General features: G+C 48.0%; 1 long non-coding RNA gene across 1 annotated transcript; it reads right to left on the bottom strand.

Annotated features, from left to right (window-relative positions):
* Nucleotides 1-4,248: 4,248 nt before the first annotated feature.
* LOC120398483 lies at nucleotides 4,249-8,089 on the bottom strand. Its single transcript, XR_005594471.1, has 3 exons — nucleotides 7,816-8,089; nucleotides 5,926-5,968; nucleotides 4,249-4,830 (listed from the first exon to the last, which is right to left on the bottom strand). It is a non-coding gene; the product is annotated as an uncharacterized LOC120398483 (long non-coding RNA).
* Between the last annotated feature and the right edge of the window lie 10,099 nt (nucleotides 8,090-18,188).

Raw genomic sequence — 18,188 nt, 5'->3', positions numbered from 1 at the left:
CCCTGCTCATGTGCTTATGACTCACTCCTCTCACTTTAACATTCACTGGCATTTTTAAGAGACCCACTTAGAAACATGCCATTCTCCCCACAGGAATTCTTAGACCAATTTGGCCCTGTTTCCAGCTTTTGTAGATGTTTGTTTTCAAATTAAAGCCATTTCCCTTCAGTTACCTCTCATCTCAGCCCAGATTGCAATTATTACTGCAGTCGCTCGTTCCCCTTCTGTAAACCTGGGAGCGACCCACGTCAGGTCCGTGCGATGTGGTGGGTAACACTTCTGGGTTAAAAAGTGAATGCTTGATCCCCGTTCATCACCAGGACTTGGGCTTATATTTAATGCTCATTTTAGGGAAGTCATTCTTAAAAGTATCTTCACTGCAGGAGTCAGAACACGCATGTGCATCTGATGTTGCATTTTGTGATACATGATGTTACATGGCGGCACATTGTGATGTTGTGATGACATCCCCCAAAACAGTTGCTGCTATGAATTGTTATTTGTGTTAGGTAGTGCTATTATTATAAGGCTTATTAAGACAGCATGTAAGGCCCAGAGGGTTTTGAACACAGGCCTGCAGGGCTGCAAACACCTCCCCTTCCCCTCAAAGCCCTGCCCCCATGCCACCCCTTCTCCCCAAGCCCTCATACTCATGCTGCCCATTCCCCTGGTGCCCCACTCCTGCACCACCTCTTCCCCCCAAGATCCGGCCCCCCGCTCACTCCTCTCCGCTTCCTCACCCCGTTGCTTGCCCTTACAGGCTCTGTCCACTACCATGATCCACTGGAGACACAGACCACAGGAAGTAGCACTTTAGTGAAGACGCTCCTACACTGACGGGAGAGCTTCTTATGTTGGCGTAGTTAATCCGCCTCCCTGAGAGGTGGTAGCTATGTCAACAGAAGAAGCTCTTCCATCTACATGGCACTGTCTACACGGGGAGTTAGGTCGGTATAACCACATCACTCAGGAATATGGATTTTTCACCCCCCTGAGTGGCATAGTTATACTGATATAGGTCTGTAGTGTAGACCTGGCTTCATTCTAGATTTTGTGCATTTTCTTTTTCCATTTACTTATGTGGTGAAAATCAGTGCTTTCATGGACACCCGTGTAATTGGAGGAGAAATCCAAATACACTGTGAGTTGAGTAAACACTGAAATGTGGCTGTGCTGCAAAGATCTAGGAATTTGTATTGTGTCCTCAGCACTTATGCTTCAGACCAAACATTTTCAAAATGAAACAGAAAATGTTTGGATACTTTCACTCTTTGGTGTGGCCAGCAATGCTAACAAAGCTAAAAATGACGTAATTGGCCCTCCAGACTGAATGGATTGCCTGAAAGCTGGATTGAACGTCTCAAAGGCTGATTGATTTGACAAGTCTTCTGCTAGTCCACTTCAACTGACTTCTTATTATTTGTATATGTGTGAACTAATTCCTCTGAAATACACTGCAGACCTGTTTAAATCAGTTTTCATCAGACCAAATTAGTTCATCATTGCCAAAGCTTTCATTCGCTTTATAGGTTTCACATGAGAGCTAATCCTGGCTTCCCACTGAGCAGTTGGTTTGCAGTCCAAGAAAAGTTCATGTATAATTACAATTTGAATAAAAATTCCATGGCTCTATCAGAGTTAAGGAAAAGAGGAGCTAATGAAAAAATTTCTTAAACATCTAGATAAACAAAGATAATACGAATTAAGGGACGTTTTAAGGACTTGACCTTACAAACAGCTGAGAGTGCAGGGTCTTCAGAATATCACAAGAAGTGTTCGGTATGTCACAGGATAAAGCCCTTATTTATTAACATACATAGTGAGATATATAATCTGTCCTGCATGAAGGGCTGTCATATGACAAGAAATCCTGAAGAAATCAAGCCTGTGCATGCCCTGATTGCCACAGAGTTGGCAAGTTCTTGTTCTATCTTTCTGTCTCCTCAACACCAATACAAGAATGGTTATTTGGAGCTTAGATACGGTGACCATTTTTCCCTATACTGAATACGGGACACCTGGTAAAATTACTCGTATTCAAGTGAGTTTCAAAGGCAATCAATATACAAACATGCAAATTAACATCAAGTTGACTGAGCCCCTGTTAAAAAGAAGTACCAGGGCAGGGTGTGTGTGTGAAGAGGGTGCTAAGTCCCTGCCCCAGGGGCTGCTGTGGAGCCTGCAGGGTCGGGGCACAGACAGGCTGGAAATCACTTCCCTCCCCCACTGGTCCAGAGTTTAGTGAGGGGCAGAGAGGCTTCCTGTGCCAGCACTATGCGGGGCTTTGGCACATGCAGGGCTTGGCTCCTCCTGGTCAGTGCCCCAGGCCGGAGGGTCTTGGGCTTTCCCAGGGCACCGGCCCAGCCAGAGGCAGTGGGGGAAGGAAGGAGCCAGACTGTTAGTAAGCTGAGCACTCTGACCGGGGCTGGTTCTCTGCACAGTACTGGGAGCGAGATGCAATCCGCCGGATGGGCTATGGAAGAGCAGCAGGGCTGGGGGGACAGGAAGGGGCAAAGCAGGGAGAGGAGAGCGAGAGGAGGAGCACGTAAAGGGCTGATGGGTGGGCAGCAGAGGCTACATGTAACCAGCCACCACCTGGCACCTGCCCACACTCAGCAGCCACCGCAGCTCACAGCGCACAGCAGGTGACGGCCGGAAATGGGACAGGCGGGCGTGGTCCTGCTGGCTGAGAGCTGGCACGCAGCAGGGGCTGCGGTGACCGACCGGCAGGAGGAATGGCCAGCCCCACACACTGCATCTTCACCCCACCACCAGCTTTGCACACCTGTACCCATCACCAGACCCCACACCCCCATCACCACTGGTGGGTGGGCAGCTTTCGAGCAGGGGTCCAGCCAGTACTGATGGGGAGAGACAGAAAATACAGGACAATTTGTCCATTTTAAGAAAAAGTTGTAACACCTGCAGGAGGGCTTAAATATGGGATTGCCCCTTTAATAACAGGACGTTTGGTCATCCAAAGCTTAGAGGAATTGTGAGAAAACTGAATTTGGTTTGCTATTGTCAAAATAACAAACTAAATGAGGGAATCAGCCACACAAAATGCTGTTTGCTAAACATTATTTGCCACCCTCAATGGACTTGCTGGGGAAACTCATGGTCAGACTACACATGCTGCCGTTCTGGTGAGATTTCCCCATCACTCTTTGCATGTGACAGCTGGCCACCGGCTGACCAGTTTGAAAACAAAGAAAGCCACTTTTGCCTTCTAAAATCTTGTTTGAAACAAACCAGTCACAAGCTTTTGACTGGTATTTGGTACATCCAGATCAGTAAGAGCAGAACCTTGCTAATGGACAACCAGATGTGTAACAATCCTTTGGGCTCAGCTAGTCTGACCTCCTGTATAACGTAGGCCATGGGACTTACAATAAGTCAGATATTTCTATCATCATTTTTGGGGTAGCTAATGCTACAGTTAAGAGTGCAAAACCAGGTTGTATTAGAACTCATTTTCACTCCGTGATACCTTTCTCTACATTTCTTCTTTTAGGTTGATATTTTCCAAGCTTGGTCTCTGTCCAAGTGAATTCTTTTGGAATTTTGTTAATATATATATTTTACTAGAGAGATGCCAAATGACCAGCAATTTAAGGGACAGCTCAGCACTTTGAAGTCTGAATCCTCTAACAAGTATGAACCCTCCAAGATCCCTCTCCCCCCACCACACACACATACATTATTTTTTAAAAGTGCATGGGTGGCAGGGAGGAGTTTTCTTCAGTCTCTTTAGGGTTGCTAGTTGCTAGAAAGGTGTTGTATCGGGAAACAGAGACGAGACAAGGCTGCAGTGAGGCGTCCTGGTATAGTCCCAGACCGCTGCTTTTCTTCTCTCTCTTACAGACTGGTTACTCAGTATTACATGATTGACATCACACAGGTTACTTATTACTATATGATTGATACACCTGTTTACTTCATTCTGATTGGTTAAGGCTGGCTTTCCTCACCGGCCTCACCGGGCCATTGTCCTGAGTGACTAGTGAATGCATAACAGAATGTGCATGCTGTACTTGTACTATTGAATGGTTCAATGCAGAGACAGCGTGGCTTGCCAGCACTTGTACCTACATCTCACCCTTTTTTGTTTTGTTAACATGACTAATACTTACGAGGGGGCCCTGGGTTGGTCCACGGACAGCCCTTAATGAAGAGAGAAACAAATGAGGGGACGCACTGAATGCCGCAGCAAAATAGCACAAGTAAGAATACAGTGAGTCCCCCAAAGGTTACAAGCTGATGCAACCACCCAGTGTTAGGAAGCCATGAGGAGAGCCAATCCCACCATCCCGAGAAGGGGTCTGGATTGTATCTGATTTGATCTGTTAAATTTTTAATTATCTTGAGTTGATTTTCAACTGAATGATGACGATCAGAAATATTAAAGCAACACATATCATTAACCTTTTCACATCCATAATGATGCAGCATAAGTAAATAATCTATAGCCGCTCTAATACATGTTCAGCCTGCCGTGATAAAGCTTTGACCTGCCCCCAAGTTATGGCAGTGTTAGGTGTGCCACGCTTTCGGGCCTTGTCGATCTTGTCTGCCCTATCCGTCAGGGTTAGACTGAAATCCGGAATGGGATTCTTTAGCCCCTGATGCCAGGCCATCTCTCCACGGCTTCACAAAGCGAGCAGGAACCCACACAGGGCCGGTTTCAGTTGACACTGCTGTGTAGCCCCGGCCCCAGGTGATGAGTGGCACAGGCAGGCTCCACTCTGGTCCTGGCAACTTGCGATATATCACCTTCGGCGCCGGAAGGGGCTCGGTCTGTCTATAATGGCGCTGGGCTCTAGATAAAAACTGATTATTAAACAAGGTTAAATTTAAATGATTCAGAGTAAACAAGACACGAGCCAGCCATTCTTCCTTATCTGGCAAGGATAGGGGCACTCCTCCTTTTTGTTTTTGTTTAGTAAGGGCCTCCTTCAGGGTACGGTTAGCCCGCTCAACAATGGCCTGACCCCGGGAATTATAAGGAATGCCGAATTTGTGGAGAATGCCCCACCGGGCACAAAATGCGGCCATGGCGGAGGAACAGTAAGCAGGGCCATTGTCGGTTTTTAACTCAGCGGGGCTGCCCATTACCGCAAAACTGCGAATCAAGTGATTAAAAACATGTTTGGTAGCCTCCCCTTTTTGGGCAGTTACCCAAGTGTAACCAGAAAATGTGTCGATGACAACGTGCAGGTATTTCCAAGGGGAGAAGGGGGGAAAAAGGGTAACATCCATCTGCCAAAGTTGATTGGCTCCGAGACCACGGGGATTTACCCCTATGGGAGGACCCTGTGGGTTAAGGGTGCATTGAGGACATTGTTGAACAATACCTCGAGCATCAGAAAGAGGGATCTGAAATTGTTTAGCCAATGCCTTGGCATTTTGATGTAGGGCATGACTTTCTATAGGAGTACAAGGGAATGCCCTGAGTTGGGCATCCGCCTGGGCATTGCCTTCTGTCAACATGCCAGGGAAGGGTTAACTGTTCCTGAACTAATTCTTTAAGGGCTATTAATTTTTGCTGAGGGAGTGGCCATTGTTCAACCCACACTGGGACGTGGGTTTTCCATTCCAGGGGGAGGGCAGTGTGTGAAGAGCATTGACGTGTCATGGCACAACTAGGGAGGCTCCCAGCTGAGACAATAGGTCTCGCCCCCCAGAGATTAAGATCAATTGGCAAAATGCACGGACGAATTTTTGCAACCTCTCGCCCCTCTTCACTATCCCATACTGAGAGCCAATTGGTGCTTTGTCGGGAAGATTGCGGGCCTCCCACTCCCCAAACAGAGGGGGAAACTTCGGAAGGCCAGGAAGGGTCCCAATGCTTTTGTGCAATTACTGAAACATCCGCTCCAGTGTCTAGCAATCCATAGAGCTCCTTACCGTTGATGGTATACTTACGGGTCGGCTTGTGGGTTCGGATGTGTTGTAATACTGCAGCAATCTGTGGATGAAAAAGGAGACCTTGCGCCAGATTAACGCAAGTAGAATCAAATCCGCCGGCACGACTCGCTTGGCTGGGTCCGGCCGGCGCTGTGTAAGGTAAGATTAGCAGTTGAGCCCAAGAGTCCCCCGCCTTTAATTTGAGGGGAAGGTGACTCCAAATTTGAACATAGATAATGCCGGTGTAATCAGAATCGATAACTCCAGGCACAATCATAATAGACTGACTACTGGCAGATGAGCGAGGCAAAATTAACCCAAATGTGTCTGGGGGAAGCGGACCAGAAAGCTGCGTAGGCATGAGGAGTACGTCACCAGGGAGAGGGGATTGCATATCTACTGCATTAATAAGATTCAAACCAGCACTGCCTTTTGTGGCCGGTTGAGCGGCCATGGCAGGCAGGGGTCCCTCCTTTAAACCGGGGCTGAAGGGGGGCCCGGTCGAAAGTTTCCCGAATTATCTGGGGTTGAGGAGCGACATTGATTAGCCCAATGATATCCTTTATTACATTTTGGGCACTTTTTAGAAGGACGGCCCCCGGTGGTGTTAGTTCCGCCCTTATGAGCACCACCTCCTGGGGCCCTGCACTCCTTTTTGAAGTGTCCAGGTCTCTGGCAGTTAAAGCAGTTACCTGTAGGTTTGTTACCTTGACGGATTGCTCCCGCCAACAGTGCCATAGCGTGGGTCTGAGTGCCCACTTCGGCACATGCCTGCAACATGTCAGCGAGTGTGTAATTAGGGCGGTGAATGATAGTTTGGAGAATTTTCCGACAGTCAGCATTGGACTGCTCATACGCTAAGCGTAAAAGGAGTTCCGTCTGAGCGTCCGGCTTGTCAATTTGGCGTTGAACAACCTCCTTGAGGCGATCAACGAAATGATGATAAGGTTCAGTAGCTTGTTGTTTAACATTTGTGAATGATCGAAGGGGCTTGCCAGAGGCTGGAACGCGCCGAAAGGCTCTCTGAATGCACATTGCCGTGCGGTGAAAAGATTCCATGGGCAATATAGATTGTTGCTCCATGGTGGCAAAAGCTCCTGTCCCATATATTTGCTCAGCAGTATTCTGCGTGTTACCGAGTGCTAGGGCTGCCAACCTAAACTCATTATCCCATACCACGTACTGTGCAGGGGAAAGGATCATACGAAATAGATGTTTCCAATCCTCCGGGATCATAGTATAACTATTAGCGATCCCTTCTATCATACCCTGCACATAAGTGGAACGCAGCCCAGACTCACGTACCGCTTTGTTAAGCTCCCGAAGAATTGAATACGGGAGGGTGGAGTGCCGAGCTACCACCTCACCTGCCTCATTGGGAGGGTCATAAGACAGGGGAAACATCAAAGGGATTTCTCCCTCCCATTCTTCCAATAAGGGGTCCTGCCCGCTCGCCCGCGCCGCCGCAAGGGCGGCACAGACAGCACCCTGATGAAGGGACTTCTGCCCCAGGGTGTCCACCACTGGTGTAGAAGTTTTTGGTGCTAAAAAAGGGGCTGGTGGGAGCACTCGGGGATAGGCGGGAGGTGCCTCTACCGAGAGCAAGGGAGGTGCGGAGGGGGACGCCTCTTTTCGTAATCTCCCCACCGCAGCTGAACAGTGCTGCCACAACAGAATATGTTGGATCTCGGCTCGAGGTTCCCTAAACAATGCCTCTCCGATCTTTATCCAATCGGAGTGATCTAGGGAGCCTCGGTTCGAGTACCATGGGCACTTATACTCAATCACTCGGAGCAATTCCTCCAAGTGCCGTAACGATACTGCAGTACACCCGTCCTGTTTGATAAGCTTCAATAACTCTTTTGCATGATCTTTTTGCTCAATGGATAAATCCCCCCCCATACTCACGAGGGAGCGCGTTGCGCTGTGGTGCACCAAGGCTAAGCCAGCCGATGAGTCGGGAGTCCTGTGTCTGGATCACGTCGGGGTCACCAGATGTTGTATCGGGAAACAGAGACGAGACAAGGCTGCAGTGAGGCGTCCTGGTATAGTCCCAGACCGCTGCTTTTCTTCTCTCTCTTACAGACTGGTTACTCAGTATTACATGATTGACATCACACAGGTTACTTATTACTATATGATTGATACACCTGTTTACTTCATTCTGATTGGTTAAGGCTGGCTTTCCTCACTGGCCTCACCGGGCCATTGTCCTGAGTGACTAATGAATGCATAACAGAATGTGCATGCTGTACTTGTACTATTGAATGGTTCAATGCAGAGACAGCGTGGCTTGCCAGCACTTGTACCTACAGAAAGGGTCTCCATCCCAGGAGGATGTGCAGTTAGAGCAGAAGACTGGTCAGAACTCTTTTGTGCTGTCACTGATGACCCCACTGACTCTCTGGGTAACCTTAGGCCAAATCATCTAATCTGCCTGTGCCTCAGTTTATCTATTTGTAAAATAACAAAAACTACTAAACCTGGTTAATTTTCAGTCTGAATATTAACTTTATTATATTAAATATCTAATAGATTTGTGAACTACAGATTATGCAGCTAGAGAACCTGTTTCACAGTAGATACATAAACAGTGGTTTACACATGGTTTATATTCATAGTGACTCTTCAAAGTGCAATCACCATTCGGTCTGCAGGGCATATAATTACTTTGAAAGTACTTAGTTACTACTCTGTCATATGCCATATTATATGCTTCACTACATCACTTAATAATAGCATCTATTCAGCCATCTTTCACTGAAAAACGCCAAGGTTTTGCTACTGTATATCTTTCAGCTATGTACAGTGCAACCAAATTATTGCTGAAAATGTCACCCTGACATTTTTAAAGGCATGTATTGATATTTTGGAGAAAGAGCGAGAATTCTTTAAAAAGACCAACACTGGAAGAATTGGACTATGGTAGGTGAGTAGAAAGAACTTAGCAAGAGCAAACCATTGGATAATAATTTTTCTGCTGAGACACAAGCGAGAGAAGTGCTGTCTCAAACAACCAAGATCCACACTGTTTATTTATTTTGTGACATTCAATAAAAACTGTACTGTAATGTACTGCGTCAGGGCTTCCGGGGGGGGGGGCGGGGGGAAGTGGGGCAATTTGCACCGGGCCCTGCAGGGGCCCCCATGAGAGTTTTTCAGGGCCCCGGAGCAAGGTCCTTCACTCACTCCGGGGGCCCCGGGAAACTCTCGCGGGGCCTGGGCCCCCGGAGCTTCTTCCACTCCGGGTCCTCAGTGGCAATTCAGCAGCAGGTCCTGGAGTGGAAGGACCCCCCGCTGCCGAATTGCTGCCGAAGACCCGGAGCGGAAGAAGCTCTGGGGGCCTAGGCCCCGTGAGAGTTTTCTGGGGCCCCCGGAGTGAGTGAAGGACCCCACTCCAGGGGCCCCGAAAAACTCTCATGGGGGTCCTGGAGCCCTTGGAGGTCCAAGAGGTAACTATAGCAGGACCGCTTGGAAATAGTGACCATAATACAATAGCATTCAACATCCCTGTGGTGAGAAGAACATCTCAACTGCCCAACACTGTGGCCTTTAATTTCAAAAGGGGGAACTATACAAAAATGAGGGGGTTAGTTAGACAAAAGTTAAAAGGTACAGTGACTAAAGTGAAATCCCTGCAAGTTGCGTGGGCCCTTTTTAAAGACACCATAATAGAGGCCCAACTTCAATGTATACCCCAAATTAAGAAAAACAGTAAAAGAACTAAAAAAGAGCCACCGTGGCTTAACAACCATGTAAAAGAAGCAGTGAGAGATAAAAAGACTTCCTTTAAAAAGTGGAAGTCAAATCCTAGTGAGGCAAATAGAAAGGAGCACAAACACTGCCAACTTAAGTGCAAGAGTGTAATAAGAAAAGCCAAAGAGGAGTTTGAAGAACGGCTAGCCAAAAACTCCAAAGGTAATAACAAAATGTTTTTTAAGTACATCAGAAGCAGGAAGCCTGCTAAACAACCAGTGGGGCCCCTTGATGATCAAAATTCAAAAGGAGCGCTTAAAGACGATAAAGTAATTGCGGAGAAACTAAATGGATTCTTTGCTTCAGTCTTCACGGCTGAGGATGTTAGGGAGATTCCCAAACCTGAGCTGGCTTTTGTAGGTGACAAATCTGAGGAACTGTCACAGATTGAAGTGTCACTAGAGGAGGTTTTGGAATTAATTGATAAACTCAACATTAACAAGTCACCGGGACCAGATGGCATTCACCCAAGAGTTCTGAAAGAACTCAAATGTGAAGTTATGAACTATTAACTAAGGTTTGTAACCTGTCCTTTAAATCGGCTTCAGTACCCGATGACTGGAAGTTAGCTAATGTAACGCCAATATTTAAAAAGGGCTCTAGGGGTGATCCCGGCAATTACAGACCGGTAAGTCTAACGTCGGTACCGGGCAAATTAGTTGAAACAATAGTAAAGAATAAAATTGTCAGACACATAGAAAAACATAAACTCTTGAGCAATAGTCAACATGGTTTCTGTAAAGGAAATCGTGTCTTACTAATCTATTAGAGTTCTTTGAAGGGTCAACAAACATGTGGACAAGGGGATCCGGTGGACATAGTGTACTTAGATTTCCAGAAAGCCTTTGACAAGGTCCCTCACCAAAGGCTCTTACGTAAATTAAGCTGTCATGGGATAAAAGGAAAGGTCCTTTCATGGATTGAGAACTGGTTAAAGGACAGGGAACAAAGGGTAGGAATTAATGGTAAATTCTCAGGATGGAGAGGGGTAACTAGTGGTGTTCCCCAAGGGTCAGTCCTGGGACCAATCCTATTCAATTTATTCATAAATGATCTGGAGAAAGGGGTAAACAGTGAGGTGGCAAAGTTTGCAGATGATACTAAACTACTCAAGATAGTTAAGACCAAAGCAGACTGTGAAGAACTTCAAAAAGATCTCACAAAACTAAGTGATTGGGCAACAAAATGGCAAATGAAATTTAATGTGGATAAATGTAAAGTAATGCACATTGGAAAAAATAACCCCAACTATACATACAACATGATGGGGGCTAATTTAGCTACAACGAGTCAGGACAAAGATCTTGGAGTTATCGTGGATTGTTCTCTGAAGATGTCCACGCAGTGTGCAGAGGCGGTCAAAATAGCAAACAGGATGTTAGGAATCATTAAAAAGGGGATAGAGAATAAGACTGAGAATATATTATTGCCCTTATATAAATCCATGGTACGCCCACACCTCGAATACTGTGTACAGATGTGGTCTCCTCACCTCAAAAAAGATATTCTAGCACTAGAAAAGGTTCAGAAAAGAGCAACTAAAATGATTAGGGGTTTAGAGAGGGTCCCATATGAGGAAAGATTAAAGAGGCTAGGACTCTTCAGTTTGGAAAAGAGAAGACTAAGGGGGGACATGATAGAGGTATATAAAATCATGAGTGATGTTGAGAAAGTGGATAAGGAAAAGTTATTTACTTATTCCCATAATACAAGAACTAGGGGTCACCAAATGAAATTAATAGGCAGCAGGTTTAAAACAAATAAAAGGAAGTTCTTCTTCACGCAGCGCACAGTCAACTTGTGGAACTCCTTACCTGAGGAGGTTGTGAAGGCTAGGACTATAACAATGTTTAAAAGGGGACTGGATAAATTCATGGTGACTAAGTCCATAAATGGCTATTAGCCAGGATGGGTAAGAATGGTGTCCCTAGCCTCTGTTCGTCAGAGGATGGAGATGGATGGCAGGAGAGAGATCACTTGATCATTGCCTGTTAGATTCACTCCCTCAGGGGCACCTGGCATTGGCCACTGTCGGTAGACAGATACTGGGCTAGATGGACCTTTGGTCTGACCTGGTACGGCCTTTCTTATGTTCTTATGTTCTTATGTTCTTCCGCTCTGGGTCTTCACCGGCAATTCGGCGGCGGGGGGGTCCTTTCACTCCGGAACCCGCCGCCGAAGTGCCCCGAAGACCCGCGGTGGGGGGTCCTTCCACCTCGGGACCAGGGGCGGCTCTAGGCACCAGCAAAACAAGCTGGTGCCTAGGGCGGCAAAATCTAGGGGGCGGCAAAAGGCTGGGGCCCCAGCTCATCCTGCCGCTGCGAGCCGAGGCTGGGCCGGCGGACCTGCCGCAGTCATGCCTGCGGGAGGTCCACCGGAGCCCCGGGACGACTGGACCTGCCGCAGGCATGACTGCGGAGGGGGCGCTCGTCCCGCGGTTTGGCTGGACCTCCCGCAGGCATGACTGCGGCAGCTCAAGCGGAGCCGCCGGACCCGCGAACCGTCCGCAGCCGCGGGAGGTCCAGACGAGCCACGCGGAACCAGCGGTCCCTCTGCAGTCATGCCCGCGGGAGGTCCGCTGCTCCCGCGGCTCCGGGGCGCCTCCCGCGCATGACTGCTTGGGGCAGCCAAAAAGGTAGAGCCGCCCCTGCTCAGGACCCACCGCTGAAGTGCCGGGTCTTCAGCAGCAATTTGGCAGCGGGGGCCCCCCGCTGCTGAAGACCCCAGGCCCCCTGAATCCTTTGGGCGGCCCTGTACTGCGTCTTATTTCCCTGCACAGTCCCACCCATTTGCCGTGTTACATTAGTGTTAGGCCATTATGGGGCTGAGTCAAAGAGTTCAACAAGGAAGCTCAGCAACAGGTCAAAGGGAAGAGCCCTGAAAGTTCAAGAAATATTCCTGGTACCTCTCCTGACTGGAGGTCAGACGAGATGAAAGTTTTGGCAGCTGAACCTTAGCATACTATATACTATGTTAACTACAAAGTATATGGCCAAAATCCTGCCTAATTTTACTCCCACTGAATCATGTTAATGAAACATGTTAATTCAGAAAATAATTTCCAGCAGTGGAATTTCCAGACCTCACCCCAGCTAATGCAGAGGCCATGGAGAGAAAAAGGTAGGGATCTGCACACTCTTATTGGCAAGCAAGGCACACAAGACAAAGACCAATATTTATACAATAATATTTAATGGCACAGAAGGAACGCATGCACTGACCAAGTCATGGCCACTGCACTCTAGCCTACTGCAGTGGTGATGTGCTGCCGCTACCATGGAATTTAAAACTTCTTGGAGCTGGCTTCCTTGAGAATACCCATTTGCTTTTAGGAAAGGCACATTCTTTGGGGGAGCTTACAGGCACTGGTTTGAGTTATGGACACACCTCCTTTTTCAAAGTCCACACCTTCTTTTCATGGGTGTGCTGTGACTTGCACAGAACTGCCAAGAATTGCTGCTTACAGGGCCGGCTTTAGGCCAGTTCAACCAATTCCCCTGAATCAGGCCCTGCCCCTAAGAGGACCCCACACCCAAGCCCCAGTACCGTGTACCGGCAAGAGCCAATGTGCCAGACCAGGCTGGCCCGGCTTCCCCAGGGGGCAATTTAAAGGGCCTGGGGCTCCCAGCAGGGGCTGGAGCCCCAAGCCCTTTAAATTGCCACCAGAGCCCCAATGCTGGAGCCCTGGGGTACGGCTGCGGGGCTCTGGGGGCTATTTAAAAAGTCCGGGGCTCCCATTGCTTCTACCGCCCTGGCCCTTTAAATAGCCGCTGGAGCCCCACCACTTCCCCAGGGCTCCCGCGGCTATTTAAAGGGCCGGGGCGGTAGAAGCAGCGGAGCCCCGGGCCCTTTAAACAGCCCCCGAGCCCCGGGCTGCTGCTGCTACCCTGGTGGGGGTGGGAGGTGGAGGGGGCACTCACCGTACAGGGTGGGCTGTACCCCCTGCACCTGCACCCTCTGCCCGCAGCCAGTTCCTGCTGCACCCCTTGCCCTGCCTGCAGCAGCTCCTGTCTGCAGCCAGCCCTGCACCCCCTGCCAACAGCCAGCCCGTCTCCAGCCAGCCCCACACCCCCTGCCCTGTCCGCACCAGCCCCTGCCTGCAGCCAGCCCCGCACCCCCTGCCCACAGCCAGCCCGTCTCCAGCCAGCCCCTGACGCACTCCCTGCCCTGCCCGCACCAGCCCTGCACCCCCTGCCCTGCCCGCACCAGCCCCGCACCCCCTGCCCTGTCTCCAGCCAACCCCTGCCTGAAGCCAGCCAGGCCTGCACTCCTCTGTCTCCAGCCCTGCCAACCCCTGCTGTACCCCCCTGCAGCCCTGCCTGAAGCCAGCCAGTCCTGCACCCCTCTGTCTCCAGCCCTGCTAACCCTAGCCGCACCCGCCCTCCCCCCCGTGGCCCTGCCTGAAGCCAGCCAGCCCACCCCTCATCCCCCTGTCTCCAGCCAGCCCTGCACCCCTTGCCCTGCTTGCAGCCAGACCCACACCCTCTGTCTCCAGCCAGCCCTGCACCCCTTGCCCTGCTTGCAGCCAGACCCTACCTCCAGTCAGCCCCTGCCCTCCCTCCAGCCAGCCCCATGTCCACTGGTGCCCTGCAGTTCCCAGGGCAGTAACCCTGCACACCTGCTTCAATGAGAGGGGCAGGGAGTGGCTGGGACCCCCACATGTGCACACCCTAGGGTGACCAGACAGCAAGTGTGAAAAATCGGGATGGAGGTGGGGGGTAATAGGATCCAAAAATCTGGACTGTCCCTATAAAATCAGGACATCTGGTCACCCTAGCACACCCCCAGGGAGTGGTGTGGACCCACACATGTGAAATGGAGCTCATTTCTAGTTCAGGCCCATCTTTTTTAAAAAGAACTTTAGGTATGGTTAACATACATCCATATTTTCCCGGACATGTCCAGCTTTTTGGTTCTTAAATTGCCATCTGGGAGGAAAATATGGATGTATGGTAATCCTATTGGTACAAAAAATATATACTGTGGCACATCCCTTAAATCAGAACTTTTTATAGGGAACCGGTTGCTAAGAAATGAAAGGCTTTTTTTAACCTGTTTTTTTTTTAAGTCATCCCTGCTAGGGCTCTGCCGAAAATGTTCCAATTGGGCCCCGCACTTCCTAAAGCTGGCCCTGGCTGCCTACCTTGGGTTACTCAAGGAAACACCATACTAGCAATTCATTTTTAGTGTAACTGGCCCATTGGTCATGAGTGCACAGCCCCACTTCTATGGTTTTTGTTCTGTTGCATTGCAGGCCAAAGACAGCATGATCAGGCCCTGAGATTAGAACAAGAAGACTAAGTTAAAACGATGACATTTTTCCCCCTGTCAGTATTAAGATGCATATAAAATGTAACACAAGATTTCTCTAAGTGCTACCTAACAAAGCTTAAAACTAACAGAATTATGATGGGAGGAGGAAGGGAAAATGTTATCAAATATACTAAATGTACTATAAGATATAATAAAAAAAAATCCTGTTTTTAAAGAGACACCCAAGCAATCTGAATCACCAAATGTTATATTTGCCATAATATGAATAGGCATGTTTTCACTTTTTAAAAAAATGGTATATATATGATTTGTATTGAAACTTTGTTGTTTTATCTAAACCTTCTTGTACAATGTTGGAAAACTAATTACAATCTTATATGAAAGCCAAAAATGGAACTAACAGGCCAGTTGAGTTTCCCTCTCTGACCGAGGTGAACTACAAATAAACATCAAATGGTTAAAAAGCAAATTAGATTTTTGCAGTGCTTGTAACTTTAATGATCTAAAGTTCTGCTTGTAACTTGGAAAAGGAATTTCTTTGAAAAATCCATCTAGCTTCTAGACCTCCAAAATGCAGCAGTCACCATAGCGTCTAGCTATATACATTTTTGGCCTGATTAGCACTCACTACAGAAAATGCACATGAATCACCAAAATAAATAAAAAAGCCAGTTCTTCAATCTATAGCACAAAAGATTTTTTCTTAGAAAGAGCAGAATAGCGTAGGAAATCTCCCCCAAGAAACATGTGATTCCTACCTATCACTCAGGGTACTATTGTATCCTGTACACCAGTAAATTAAACAATCTGAGGGGGATGCTCAGGCAGGAGTGAATAAGACTGACTAGAGTATCCCAGCTGGGAGCAAGAGACTTTTGCAGAAGCCTGCCAAAGCAGGGAATGGCTACTGGGAGTAAGTGAACTCCAGCAGGGAAAAAGCTCCAGGCAGAAGGCATGGCAGACCCCCAGCAGGGAGACTGGGAGAATGGACTTGATGCGGGGTTGAGAACTTTTATTTCGAATATTTTGTTATGTTAATAAATCCAGCCCCATGGAAGGGTGTTGCTGAACTTGAAAAGAGTTTGTTTTGGTAATTTGACTGTCAGAACCCTGAAAAGAAGGGAAATTGAGGCAGGACACCTGCAGAGTGACCTCAGGCCATGAGGGGGTGCTCAGGAGGTAGCTAGCCTGTTCACATAAATGAAACAATTACACTTTCAGTACAAATGGTGTGTAGTGAGGCAGTCACCCTGCTCCGGCCCTGAAAGGGTTAAAAGCCAGTCCTTGGAGAGGGCTGGGGCTGAGGACCAATAAGAAGAGGCTGGGAGGCAGCCAATCAGGGCCAGGCTGGGTGCTATAAAAGAGCTGTGGGGCCAAAAGGCAAAGAGTCTCTCTCTAGCTTTGGAGAGAGAAGGGCCTGGCTGCCTGGGAGCACAAGGGTACCTGAAGCAGAGCAGAGCTGGGGGAGGGCAAGAGGAGCTGGGGAGCTCCAGCCTGGCAATTCCCCAGGGATAGGCAGAGGCAGCGGCAGCGGGTCCAACCCCCTTGCCAGTGATGAGTGGCTATTACAGACTGCAGTTTGACCCAGAGAACAGGAGCTAGATGATGACTAGCAGTAGCCACTGAGGCAAGTTGGGCATAGGGGGACATGGTTCCCAGGGGAAGGGAGACCCAGAGTGTGGGAGCACTGCTGCAGGGCAGAACCCCAAGGAAAGGGGCACCGGGGTTTGGGAGGGACATGGGGGCCTGAGGCAGGAGAGACACCGGTCAGCAGGAGGCGCTCTGAGGCTGGAAAAGAGCTAATTCCTGGATGACCAGCAGGAGGCGCCACACCAGTGAGCACTCTATCTGCTACATGGTGCCAATGTAGACAGGATGGAGCGGAAGCTTCACGGTTATTAAATGTACATTCAGACCTCCTGTAAAGCAGTTGCAACTCCCCTGAAGCCAGTGTCATTGCACCCATTTGAACCAGCTCTGAATCTGACCCTGTACTACATGTTTCCTCCAGGAGCGGAGGATTATACATAAACTAGTCTTATTCTGGAGCAGCATCAAGAAACAAAATTAAAGAAATGAGCAGTGTGAAAGAAGAGGAAAAAGTGGTTCATATATTCAGAGCTCTCCAAAGTTAAAGTGATTCTCCAGGCTGAAGTCAAGGCTGGTGTCCAAATGAAAGCAAAAAGATTGATTTGCTTTCTGAAATGGGGTAACATAAAATGAAAGCCATTGCGGGTCATTTCAGTTCTGAATTGCTGGTGGTTTGTCATTCTCTGGATGTTCGCCAGAGCCAGCTCTTGTTTCTTACATGCCACAAAAGATTTTGCTGCCTCTGATCCTCTCAGTATGAAAAACTGGCGCTTTGCCAGGGTGGAGAATACAGGCATATAGGGAGGCAGTATTGGTTAAAGGAGTAAAAGCCAAGAGAGCCCAACTTCTAATCACTCTCTCACTGTATAGATTTGGATACATGACTTAACTGATGGGCCTCAGTTTACCCATCTAAAATGTTGATGAGAAATAATTCCTACCCCACAAGGGTGCTGAACGGAGGACTACGTAGTTATTATTTGTAAAGTGTTTTGAATGTGTAAAGCACTGTAGTGTATAAGCACCAAGTGTTGTTTTTCATTTTTTTAAGAACACTAATATGATGGTCAGTCCATGAAGTTGCTTCTTTATCTTTAAAGTGCTGCTTTGTAGTTCAAGAAAGAGCTCAGCTCTGATGCTGAGAGATCAACTTCGTTCACCTTTGTTCTGGCAGTTAAGTTCTTGTCCTTTGCACATGTATGTATTGACGTTCTGCTCTCACTGTGATTGGGAAAACCTCCAGCTTTGTGCCACAAGATAGACACTTTGCATTTCCCATTGCAGTAACCATCTGCTCACGGACAAGACTCACTTGGAGGTGACTGTGATTATTAAAAATAAATAGCACAGCATGAGCTTTAAATGATTCATTAACTGTGTGATAGTGCCATTAGGAAGCAGGATGAGAAGTGTAAATCAGACTTTCAAGGCATTGTGTCATTTATGGCCGACCTAGTATCTGGATTCAGATCACTGGCAGTAGTCAGCATGCATTCTGATCCTTGCTTTGAACAAATTTCTGTCATAGAGACATAAAATGTGAAACTATATTCCAGAGTCAGGTTCTGTTAGAAGCACTTCACCATAAAATGCCTCACAATCATCAAAGATCTATTAAACCATTAAGTCACAAGGAAGAATTAGCTATTTGTTTCAGGGCT

This window comes from Mauremys reevesii, linkage group 2 (genome assembly GCF_016161935.1).
Source record: "Mauremys reevesii isolate NIE-2019 linkage group 2, ASM1616193v1, whole genome shotgun sequence".
Classification (NCBI taxonomy): Eukaryota; Metazoa; Chordata; order Testudines; family Geoemydidae; genus Mauremys; species Mauremys reevesii.
This window is presented reverse-complemented; position numbering and strand designations above follow the sequence as displayed.